Here is a 12,579-nt window from a genome sequence, read left to right as displayed (position 1 = left end):
TTAAAAATTCACACGTTTAGAGAAGACATTTGAACGCGGGATTCAATAAGACATCAATGGGCAAGTCAACTTGTTCTTGAAACTAAAACCCATCAATCTTCAGATTGATGGGTTTTCTCCCCTAAATATTTATTGGAGTGAGTTTATTCCCTCGTTCACAAGGCCATCGGCCATGTGTGGTGGCCGAAAAGGAATGGGGTTCGGATCCACAAATGGGACCCTAACCCCATTGGAACAGTGAACAATGTATAATGGATAAAGTACGTACCAGTTGGCAGCTAGAGAGGTGTGTGACGACAGCAGTTGGGTATTCGAACAAGCATGAGAAATAGGTGAGAGAATTTTGAACAATGTGCGTACGAAGGGAAGGATTCGAGTATTTATTCACACTGGTTTTTCGCTCGAACGGATAATTAAGTGTTCGAACAGTAAGACATTACTTGTAGTTCGAACTTAATATTGGGACTTCGAACATGATACATTTTGTTCAAATAGTATATCTCTTGTTCGAAGGCATAACATAATTCTCATTTCTCTATGTTATGTACCTGAATCTATTAATGTAATTTAGTAATCTACATAAATGTGTTAACTTATGATAGAAACTAAAGCTATCTAATATATTTTTTAGTATATTATAAATATATCTATTTTACATATAGTACTATAAATCTATCAAACTAACTATTATAAATCTCATTCAACTATTCAAATCATATATTTTTAAATTGTACTAATATAGCATATTATAAGAGATGTATGCTTGTATCCCATTCAACTACTCAAACACATTGACTAACTTATCCATAACAACACAATTGTCCAAATTCTTATCAAACCACGTCAAAAAAATATAAACAAAATAGTAGTCCCATATATAGAAAATACTCCTAAGATGGTGAAGGCATAATTTGTCGTGATATCATTATCTGCATCTCGTGAAGTATTTCTTGGTGCTAAATTGCTAACTCCCTCCGTAGGTCCTCCTGTTGTTGTTTCCTTAATTGCATCGCCAAATCAACTTCATTTGACCATGAGGTCTCCTCCATTTCTCTTTGCCTTGATCTTAGCTCCTCGATCTCCACTCTTGCTTTATCTAACTCCCGAGGTAAATTACTTAATTTTCTATTTGATCTTGAAGAAGAGGCAAAAGATTTTATGCACTACCCCAAACCCCTCAGATGTCCAAAACTTGGGAACAAATCTCAACGTCGCTCGCTGATGATTATTTAGAAGCACATTCGTTGCAATGTGCGATCATATTATCATACACAAGAAAAAGAAATATTAACCATAGATATGAGATAAATATGTAATTAATATACTTTGATTCGCTAAGTGTGCAAACTCTTACATAGTTTGGTTTTGCTTAAGGACAAGTCTACTCCCCATCACTTCTAATGTGTGATTTAGCATACAAAGTTGTGAGGCTATACTTTGCAGGATTCTCTTCTTCCTATAGACATTAAGAAAAAATATTATAGATTTTGAATCGGTAGTATAAGATAATGATGAATAAATTAACATATTTTTACCAGTTTTTTAGAGAGACGATGAAAACATCTCGCACCAGTATGATGATGGATCTTTAGGTTTGATCTATTTATTTTATTTACATGACTCATCTCCTACAAAATATAGCAAAATTATAAGTTGATATTACATAAGGAAAAATTAATATATAAACTTGAAATAATGCAATTACTTGATAAGCCGACAGCCTCTCTGTCTCACCAGTGGGAACAGTTACTCGTTCAAGCGGTTCACCATGTCGTACCCACTATTTGTAGCCCATCGACATAGGGATGCTCCTCAATCAAGTTTAGATCATGACTAATCAAATTTTTGCATAATTGACATGACATCTAATACATCCAGACGAGTCTGCACTGCCTCTCGCAAAGTCTATAAACCCCCTTACCCCAGACACATATCTCTTATAGTCTCTACCTAGTTTGTCTCCAAGGCACATCCAACTCTTACCCATTGGTAATTACCTACTACACTAAATCCACATAAATAAATAAACATGCAAAATAAATTCTTTAGTAATCTTCCAACATTGAGGGTAGTTGGTCCTATCTCATTCAAGATTGAATTATTTATATCGCACAGATACTTAATGGTGTGTTCTCATGGCTCACAAACTTCGATAGCATATCCTCACAGTTCTCCAAATATGCTTGTCATGTGTTGTACTCACACCAATATAAGTGTGGCAACAACAGACCGCATACCCGGAGAACAAATAAAGGAACGCTAACGAAAGATCGTACATGGACATGATAACACAGACTAAGTAAATATGCCATATAGATCATGCAATATCAAACTGTTCACTCTAGACAATTTAAGAGTTAGTAGCACCCATTACTTAAAAGAAATTTAACGAGTGCAAATAACTCTTAAACGGATCTATAGGTATAAACTATATGAATAATTCTACATATAACTGTGAAGTGCGTAAACGCCGCGTAATCGCTTTGAAAATGAGTTGAGTCTACTATTAAAAAAATAACTTTTTTTATGTGGGTCTCATGTTTTATTCACTTTTTTTAAAGAGATTACGTGGCAGTTACATAATTCAGGGTTGCAAATATCTTTTCTCAAACTATATAATTAACTACGTAAATATTACAGTAATAAAAACATAGCATGATAGTTGGGTAAATACTACACATACAAACATTGAGGGTACAAATATGATACAGCATGATCAAACATTGTAATTATACCAACTATTCAATCAATACAAACATGCATTAACCAATAGATACTATATGATAGAAACATCTATATACACTAATTAGAAAAGACTTACCTCAAAATGTATAGTCTTAAATCAATAGTCCAAGTAGCAATTAGAATCTACAAAAATGAGATAGATTACAATTTAGTATTTGTAATGCACGTTTTTGTGGTGGGATTTTAGAAAATGAGACGGGAATTACTGATCCTTTTAAAACTTTTTCCATTTCCTTCCCAGGATATGAAATGTTCTAAGTGTAAGATAAAAACCAACTCTATAAGTTAAAAGAGAGTTTGCAGTGGAAATCTTCATATTAAAATAAAGTCCTTTTACAAAATTACCCTTTCATATGTTACATAAAACCCGCCTAGGCTTCAGTCACTCTTCCCTTGGGCCATATCTGTCTTGACGCTTCTTTCTCACTTTGTACCTGGGAGGGGGAGGGACATACATAAAATCTAAAGTGAGTTAAATACCCAGTAAGTATTACTTCATACAGTCAAAATATACTGACATAGTTTTTCAGTCGTGCATTTACATTCATCTACATACTTTACATAAGCATTCATTTCATTTAAAACATTACAAGGTGGAGTTTATCTTTAAAAAAATTTTCCTTTCATAAAACATTTCTCACACCTTGTACTTTCATTCATAAAGAAATTAAAGCATACATGCATTCATTCATTCTTTTTACATTTCCTCTGGTCGATATACACTATTACACCCAGTGTGTTGGGGTTAGCAGTCTTTTAGACTTGGATTCCATCCGTGACCATAGGTTGGAAATCCTTTTCAATCAGGGGGTAGCACTAAGTGCATTGCCAGTTCTACTTACCGATATTACAATTTGCCCAGTCCTTTGGTACCCATTCATTCAATCATGATCATTACGTATTTTCATACATTAAAACATTCATTTCCTTTCATTCATTCAGCCATTTCCTTTTCATTCATTTTATTAGTCCATTCATTTCATAAACATCATTTAAAATCATATGCTTGAACCTCAACATTTAAAACATCATTTAAAAGCATAAACATGAGCATCATCGTAAACATCAGTTCATGGCATCATTTAAAATCGTTTCATAGCCTCGTTTAAAATCCCTTTCATAACATCAGTTAAAAATACACTTTCATCCCGTCACTTTAAATATCATTTAAAAGTATAGAGCATAAACCTTAACATTTCATTTCTAAATAAAGACAATGGTTACTACATATAGCATCTATTCACACGTATATAACTATTACTTTTTGGTGCATAAATAGGTAAAGGTGTAAAAATTAACCGAAGAACCGGACCGGACCGGCCCGTACTGGTCCGATTTTGGACCGGTCCGGTATCGGTTCCCTTAGTTCCAAAACCGGCTAGTACTGGTCCTGTTCTTGTTTTATGCTTTTTAAGACTGAATCAGTTCACTATATTATACATTTTAAATTAATTATTTTAATATTATATATAAAAAAATTTTATATTATATAAAATTTACATATATAATATATATAATAATATAAATTATAATTATATATAACATAATGTTATTATAATTTATAACATAAAATTTTAATATTAAACAGGAAAATTTATTTGATCATATACTTTAAACATAATATATAAATATATATTAATAACATTTTATGGCCTAATAAATTCTCAACATATTCATTTTGATAAATACATAATACATTAGTAATATTAATATACATTAGTATATTAATTATATTTCTCTTTAATTAATTAGTATACACTAGTATACTAATGTATATTAGTATATTAATTACATTTTGTGCCTCAATACTAATAATATTTGTATTAGACTATTAGTACCACTTTAAGTCTATATATAAATAACTATATAAATCATTATAGTATTAGTAGTTACACTAATACTATATCACTATATTAGTATTAGTATAACTATCAGTGATATAGTTATATCGGTAGTTATACTAATACTATTATATAGTCATACTAAATTAAAATCACTATATCAAATACTAATATATAGTTATACTAATCAATAATCATTATAATTTTAACTAATATTTATACTAATACTAATATAGTTATACTAAATCACTATAACTTATACTATTATAGTTATACTAAATCATTATAACTAATATTAATATGTAGTTATACTAATTAGGGCTGAGCTCTGACCCGACGGAGTCGGAGTTGCCGTTTCGAACTCCAGTTGGAGCGAAATTTTTATTTCGACTCTGACTTCGATCAGAGCTCGGAACTCCGAATGGAGCTCGAAGCTCCGACCGTCTATTGGGCTAAAAAATATATATATAACTACTTAAATATTAAACATTGACTTTTGGGGAGATGATGACATGCATACAACATACCTGTGTCCATGAATATGGGTTCAACAAAAGGGTTGGTTGATTCTAGTTGAAATCTTCATAATTGAATTTAACTGGTCCTACTGCTACATTTACATTACATAATATATTAGAGTACAGAGAGAGCAATCAATCAATTTAAGGCATCTTGGGACCCATGTTTTTTGTATTTTTGCTCTCTAATTAATTTGTATTTTTGGGGGTTTGATCAAGTTCGATCTCTAATTGACATGATAAATGATATAATATCAACTAACATCAATCCTGTAATATTGTCTCCAAATATATTAATATAATAATGTGGTCAATTTCTTTTGTTAAATAAATTATATGCAAAAATTAATTTGACCCATTACATTACATAGCACTATTAACAGAGTTAGGTGTGTCTATGACTTGATATAAAAATAAATATAAGACTAATAAGAGTATCATGTGGTGGGTCCTTGTTTCAGTTTTTGCTCGGATCGAGCACAATGTAATATAACTACATAAATATAACTACATAAATACGATCATCAAAGCCCAAGTCTAAACCTATAAAAAAAATATTGAAAAGATTAAAAAAATAAAACTTAAATACAATAGTTTAAAAACTAAATAGCATGTATGATGTAGTCATAAGTTATAATAGTCTCATTTATAACGTAATAACAACATTGACTTAGCCTTGAAAGATAATTACATAAATATTAAACACGGATTTCACTCAAATCTCAATGGTCCATTGGTCATGCCTGAAATGAAGATAGAAAACTGCAATCAATAAATGAAAAAAAATTGATAATAAAAAATCGAATACAGTAAAAGTAGAATTTGATTCTTACCAATAAAGGGGGTTCACTCAACTCCATCCCACCTCTCAAGGGGCCTCCGTCTTAGACTCTCAGTCATCAACGATTATATTAGGGTTCACAATTAGGTCTATAAAATAATAAAAAGTAGAAGTTAGAAACATTAAAAATATTTAAATAATCATTTAAAAGCATATAAAGTTACCTGATTCAAGCCTATAGCTCTCGACATCAACGCCAACAGTATCTAGTCCAATGAGCGTTTCACTTATCCAATTCTGTGTGCAAACGAGGGCCTCTACGGTTGACGGTGACAATGAACTCTGATAAGCATCCAACACGCGACATCTAGTGCTAAACGCTGACTCTGAGGCAACCGTAGTGACAGGAATGGCTAGCACATCTCGGATGATACAAGAAAGGACTGGATACTTGGTGGAATTAACCTTCCACCAAGTTAATAATTGAAATATAACACTAGGTGCCTCGACAACTTCTATAAAATATCGTTCAACATCAGATGTACACTGTATAATATTCCTAGTTACAATGAGTTGATGATACTGCTGCATAATACGATGGCATGTAACCCTCACAGATGGGTCAGTATCACCTAAGGAAGTTGTCGACCCTGTCAGCCTCGAATGTGAGGAGCTACCAGTTGCGGATGAAGGTTGATAACTATTGTTGTAATGACTATATAGGTCATCAATGTCAGTTTTTAGCACTCTAATAAACTTTACAGCCTTTACTACCCTGAGGACAGAACTTACCCAAAATTCTAGAATGGCCAACTTATATCGGGGGTCAAGAATCACAGCCACAAATAGTAATCTATTTATCTTATCAATATTCCCTCAATATTTATTATATTTGGTTTTCATCCTCGTAGCCATAGCAGATAACAATCTCCTAGAGTTAGCACAACTATTTTTCAAATGGAAGTGAAGCTCTGAGAGCTCACTGAAGTACATGTTCACAGTTGTATATTTGGATCCAGATATCCACATGGTTATGCCATAAAAAAATTTTAAAAATTCAACAAAGTACCTCCCACTGGTCCAATCATGTACGTCCGGCACACCGAGCCCCTGTCCTGCTGGCTCCAACAAAGCATACCTCAGGCCCCCATCCTCGACCTCCATCCGCTCGAACTCTTTTTGATACTTCTGTGCCACATCCAATATCATGTATGTAGAGTTCCATCGAGTTGGAACGTCCAATAACAACATACTAGAACATTCAATCTTAAGATCTTCTGCTATTGCCTTAAACTTGGCAAGTCTTTGGAGGAACCCCTCACATATCGCACAATGCTACGGACTCGGATAATGGAATCATCAACCTCTTTTAACCCCTCAACAACTATGAGATTGATGATATGAGCATAGCATCAAACATGAATAAACTCGTGGGCCCTAATGACATCATCTTTCACCATTGTGTTCCGCTTAAACCAATCGATTGTTGTTTCATTGGCACTGGCTTTGTCAACTGTAATACACAGCACTTTTCGAATTCCCTAGACCTTTAAACAATCATCCATTTTCACCCCAATGGATGCACCTTTATGATCCACAATTTCTTTTAAGCCAATAATTCTTTTATGCAAAATCTACTCACTGTCAATGTAGTGTGCTGTGATACACATGTAGTAGACGTTCTGTATAGACATCCATGTGTCAGTCGTAAACGACACTCTCTAGCCAATGGTAATAAACATCTTCCTCATCTCCGCCTTGTCCTTCGCATGCCTCTTCATACAATCTCGCATCACTATATACCATGATGGAATGGGAAATCGTGGCTCAACAAAGTTTAAAAACTTTCGAAAGTCTCTTTTCTCGACTGTGGTAAAGGGCATCTCATAAGTAATTATCATCTCTGCAAGCATGTCCCTCAACATCTTCTCACTGTATTGAAGAATGACCAATTTCTTAGTCTATGTACCATCAATGGCTGTAGAAGTTTGGTAACTAAGGTTGGTTTGATCAGTGGCCGCCAATCCCTTTGCGATCTTATATCGTTGGCAACTATTTAGATGTGCTATTAACACACCGGTGCCTTGCTTCTTCGAATGGCATCCATAAAGTTGCCCATAATATTACTAGGTTCGCAATATTACCAGGAATTTTGGTAAAATGCTCTCATGTCCACAACCTTTTTTTAGAAGGCAGTGGTGGTTGATCTTGCTCAATGGGCATCTTTTACTCTTCGTTGAATATATCCACATCCTTTATATCTACTGGGAGTGGGAGTCAACTACTCGCACAAGATGTAGTTGCTCTAGATGTGGCTGCTCTAGATGTAGTTGCCCTAGATGTGGCTCTAGGGGTGGAAGTATCCACCAGTGTAGGAGCTGTAGCATTGGCATCTGCCACATCTCCTTGTGGACAATCGTCTCCACTTGGTATAGGATCCATATCACAATCAAAGAAGTTGAAAAAATAAATTAGAAGCAAAAAATTAGTTTAAAAAATAACTAGGCTATATTAAAAGGCATCAACTCATTTAAGATGGAGAAAAATCATCCTCGTAGCCATAGCAGATAATAAAATCATCTTGCACCATTTCTTACACACATATATATAGAATTAATAAAAAAAATGATAGAAATAAAAACATGAACAATAAATCAGTGTTTATAATACTTAATATATCTGTTTATGTACAACACCAGTGTGTGCAGTGTGCATAGTAACTCATTTGCATGCTAAGCATTTCTCTTATCTCCAGTACTTGAATCATATCCTTTTACAGTGCGTACAAGTTAAGTCTTGTTTTTACTGCAAACCCTAAGTTTGTAAATGGCAAATATTGTCAAATTAAAAATAAATAAAAAGGTAATTTCCACAAGGTACTTATTACCAAGAATTGGGATTAGTTTAAAATTTTTAATTATTGAGTTTGAGTACTCTTGATCGATGAAGGATCTATATATATAATATAATAATACATATATATATGTATTATAATATTATATATATATATATACACACATATATGTATGATCGAGGCAATATATAATATATATAAACCGAACCAAGCCACTTAGACTATTCATTCTAATCAGGTTTCATTCAAAGTTTAATAAGACAATAATTATAAGCCTAAGCTAAGCTATACATGATGCCTGTCCAATTATATATGACATCATGGCCTAATGGTTTTGTCTTTTGTTTTCCTTCTTCTTCTTCTTGTTTATAAAGTAGTTGTTAGCTGCTTCAGCATTTAAACAAGCAAGCAGTACTGATTATCCATCAAGAATTGGTGCATGTTTTCCGAAAACTTTTAAGCATGCAATCTTCATGTCATGATCATGACCATCTAGTAATTACGAGATCAATGAATCAGCTTATATAATATGGGTGTATATGTTTTAGCGTATATATGCTTAACAGAGGAGGATACTACTTCTTCTCGAAGATTCATTAAGATTCTTTTTCAGGTAACAAATTAGAAATTTTAAATTTTTGACACACGTCTGTTGTTTTTCCTAGGCATCCTTGTTATAATTTGTTGTCATTCTTATTTCCCTTCTGAAGCTTGGAAATCTAAATTTATTTTAACATGAACTGAAAAATTAACATTGTACATGTGCCTAAATTGAGATTGTTTAAACAATTATCATCATCTTAGATCAGATCAAGAGGATTTCAGTTTTCAACCAGATCTAAATAGTCCTGTTTTCGTGTTGGCATCAGTCGGTTTTATCCAATCATCCTGGTTGTTACAATACATGTCCCTTTTTGGTTCATGCTGTCCTCCTAGAGTCTAATACGTGAAATTACCACCATTTCTTCTGGCTATATCTATTTAATTTAACAAGACTCAAAAATATTTAGTGGCATTCATTTCAAAAACTACCTCGAAAATTTCAGTTTCCTTTTCCAGGTATTAGAAGCTGTGGGTCCTATTATTTTCCTATCAACAAATAACGGGAGTGGGTGTTATTTGGATATCTTGTTTGTCCTGATGAACTACTCCTTGTCGCTACTCACTAGCATTGATATTGTTGTGGTAAATTTTTGCTACACATTTTATCAACACATTGCATGCATACTGGTTTGCCCATTCCAAATGGCATCAACCATATTCAATTTTTGCTTTTTTCGGAGCTACTCCGACTCCAAGAAGCTCCGAACTCGGACTCCGATGCTTTTTTCGGAGCTACTCCGACTCCAACTCCGATTTTTTATCACTCCGACTCCGTCGAAGTCAAAATCGGAGCTGAATTCGGGTGGAGTCAGAATTTTCAAAAGTTTGCATAGCCCTAATACTAATACTAATACTATAACTAAATCACTATAACTATATATAGTATTAATATCAATATTAATATAGTATATAATATTAGTAATAATTAAATATCAATGTATTATTATATAATATATAATATATATTCCATAATGTATAACATATAGTATTAGTATCACTGTATCACTATAATATATATATTTTGTATATAGTAACAGATTTTTAATAAAACCAATTTTTTTAAAGTAGGTTGTTTTAATAAACAGATTTTTTATGACAAATTTACATTTTATTAAAATAGGAAAACTGGAAAACTGGAGTACCGATTTAGGAGGATAACCGGTGTGTAATCAGTTTTCAAAAATACAAAATCGGTACATACCAGTTCAATCCAAAATTTTGTCAAAAACTGGACTGCGGGACCGGTTACAACCCTATAAATAGGGGCTGCCAAGGAAGGTCATATATACATATACCTTTAAACATTCATACCTAGCATATTTTCATAAAACATCATTCAATTCATTTTATAAAGCATCATAAAAAAAAAAAAAAAAAAAAAAAAAAAAATTCATTTTCTTTCATATCATTTAGAAAACTCTATAAAAGTATAAACATAATATTTACCTAAACTCCATGCTATACTCATTTCATACAGTTCATTCATGTGTGTGTCAAATGGCAACCTACATGCATACATAACCTCACATTATTCATTTCCTCAAGTGAATAACTTAAATTTAGAAAATACATAAACTACTTCCGACTTGAACTTCCTTCATCTAGACATACTTTTTCATCCCAGTCCATCTTCTATATTTTCCTTTATCACATTTTCTCAATCTCAGGGTCGTAACTTGTGACCCACTTGAGGTCATCTTTCAAACATAGAGTCTCCTACTTCACGTTCTTATCCTTCAAAGTGAACCTCCTTGATTCACTTTAAAGGCTAAGATACACATTCTCTCCACTTCTTTATACCTACCGAACCATCCACTTCGATGCATAACTTAGACCAACCAAGTTACACATCTCAACCTTAGCCAATACATGCATTCATTCCTTCATTCATGTACAACCTAACAGACACTTCCTTGAAATCTTAACAATGCATATTACACAACTTTAAGCTAACCATGAGGCTTAAACATCGTGCACTCATGTTTAGGACAGACTATCCATTACATATGGTAAATCTATCTGGCACATGCGTCCAACCAATTTATAGATGTACCTCACCCTCAACATATAATCCACTAAAATGTTTGCTTGTTTACACAAGCCTCATACATTCCGACGCTAACATCCAACTCAAATTCAACCAACACCTCATGGTACACAGCATCTCCAAACTACATAACTTATCCCGACACTTCACTCGACCCACATGACATATGACCACGTCATGATTACACCGCATCGAATCACTTTACACAATTCCAACCCCGAACTCTACAGTGATCCCATCACCTAACATGGCATCCGGCCGTTACGCAAATTGCGTAGTGATCACGTCACTGTGCACAACACCATCATATCACAACTCCACATCTAGTCCCGTCACTTCACAGCATACTGCCACATCACCAACTACATCACACGACACAACGCCCCGTCACTCCACACTACTCATGGCCATGATACAAACCGCACAGTAATGCCCAACACTTCAACTACGTCGCCATATAACATAATTCACAACTATGCAACCAGCTCAACACTTCAAATTACATAATCTCGGACATACTCTACAACACACTTCACATCACAAACAACTTTTTTCCAAAATTCACAATTTAGAATATACTTTTATACTACTATACTAGTTATTTTTGTTATTAAACTAAGACGTTTAATATTTGTTTGCTATGTTTTTGTAGTAAAGTTGTGAAGACTTGAATTTTTGGAGTTGGAGTTTTTTTGTACTACTATTCAGTCATTTATAATTTTTAATTTTGACTTAGATGCATGGATTGTAATTTGTAAATTTTATTGTGTATTTTCATTACTTTTTTTATTTTGTAACTTTTTCTTTCTTTCATTTGGAGTTTGGATGATTAGGGATTTTTAGTTTTATTAGTATTTTTTCATTTTTTCTAGATTTATATTTTGGATGTTACTGAAATTTTGCATCTTCTTCTAATTGTTTTTTCTATTTTTTTGTACGTTAAATTGTTAATAATAATTTAGGTTGAAAATAGTCTCAAAATAGGACTTGGGCCAAGATTTGACTAGTAAAGTCAATTGGGCCGAAATTGGAAAAGTGGCCCATCGAGGTAAGGGTCAGACCGGACTAGACCGATTGGCAACGGTCCGATCTGGTCCATATGCCAATTCAGTCCGGTCCAGGGTGGGAGAACCCTGGATCAAACTCCTTTAGTCCGGTCCGCAAAATCCCTTAGGGACCGAACGGACCGG

This window comes from Juglans microcarpa x Juglans regia, chromosome 1D, assembly GCF_004785595.1.
Source record: "Juglans microcarpa x Juglans regia isolate MS1-56 chromosome 1D, Jm3101_v1.0, whole genome shotgun sequence".
Classification (NCBI taxonomy): domain Eukaryota; kingdom Viridiplantae; phylum Streptophyta; class Magnoliopsida; order Fagales; family Juglandaceae; genus Juglans; species Juglans microcarpa x Juglans regia.
The sequence above is the reverse complement of the archived record's forward strand: the minus strand, read 5'-3'. Positions refer to the sequence as shown.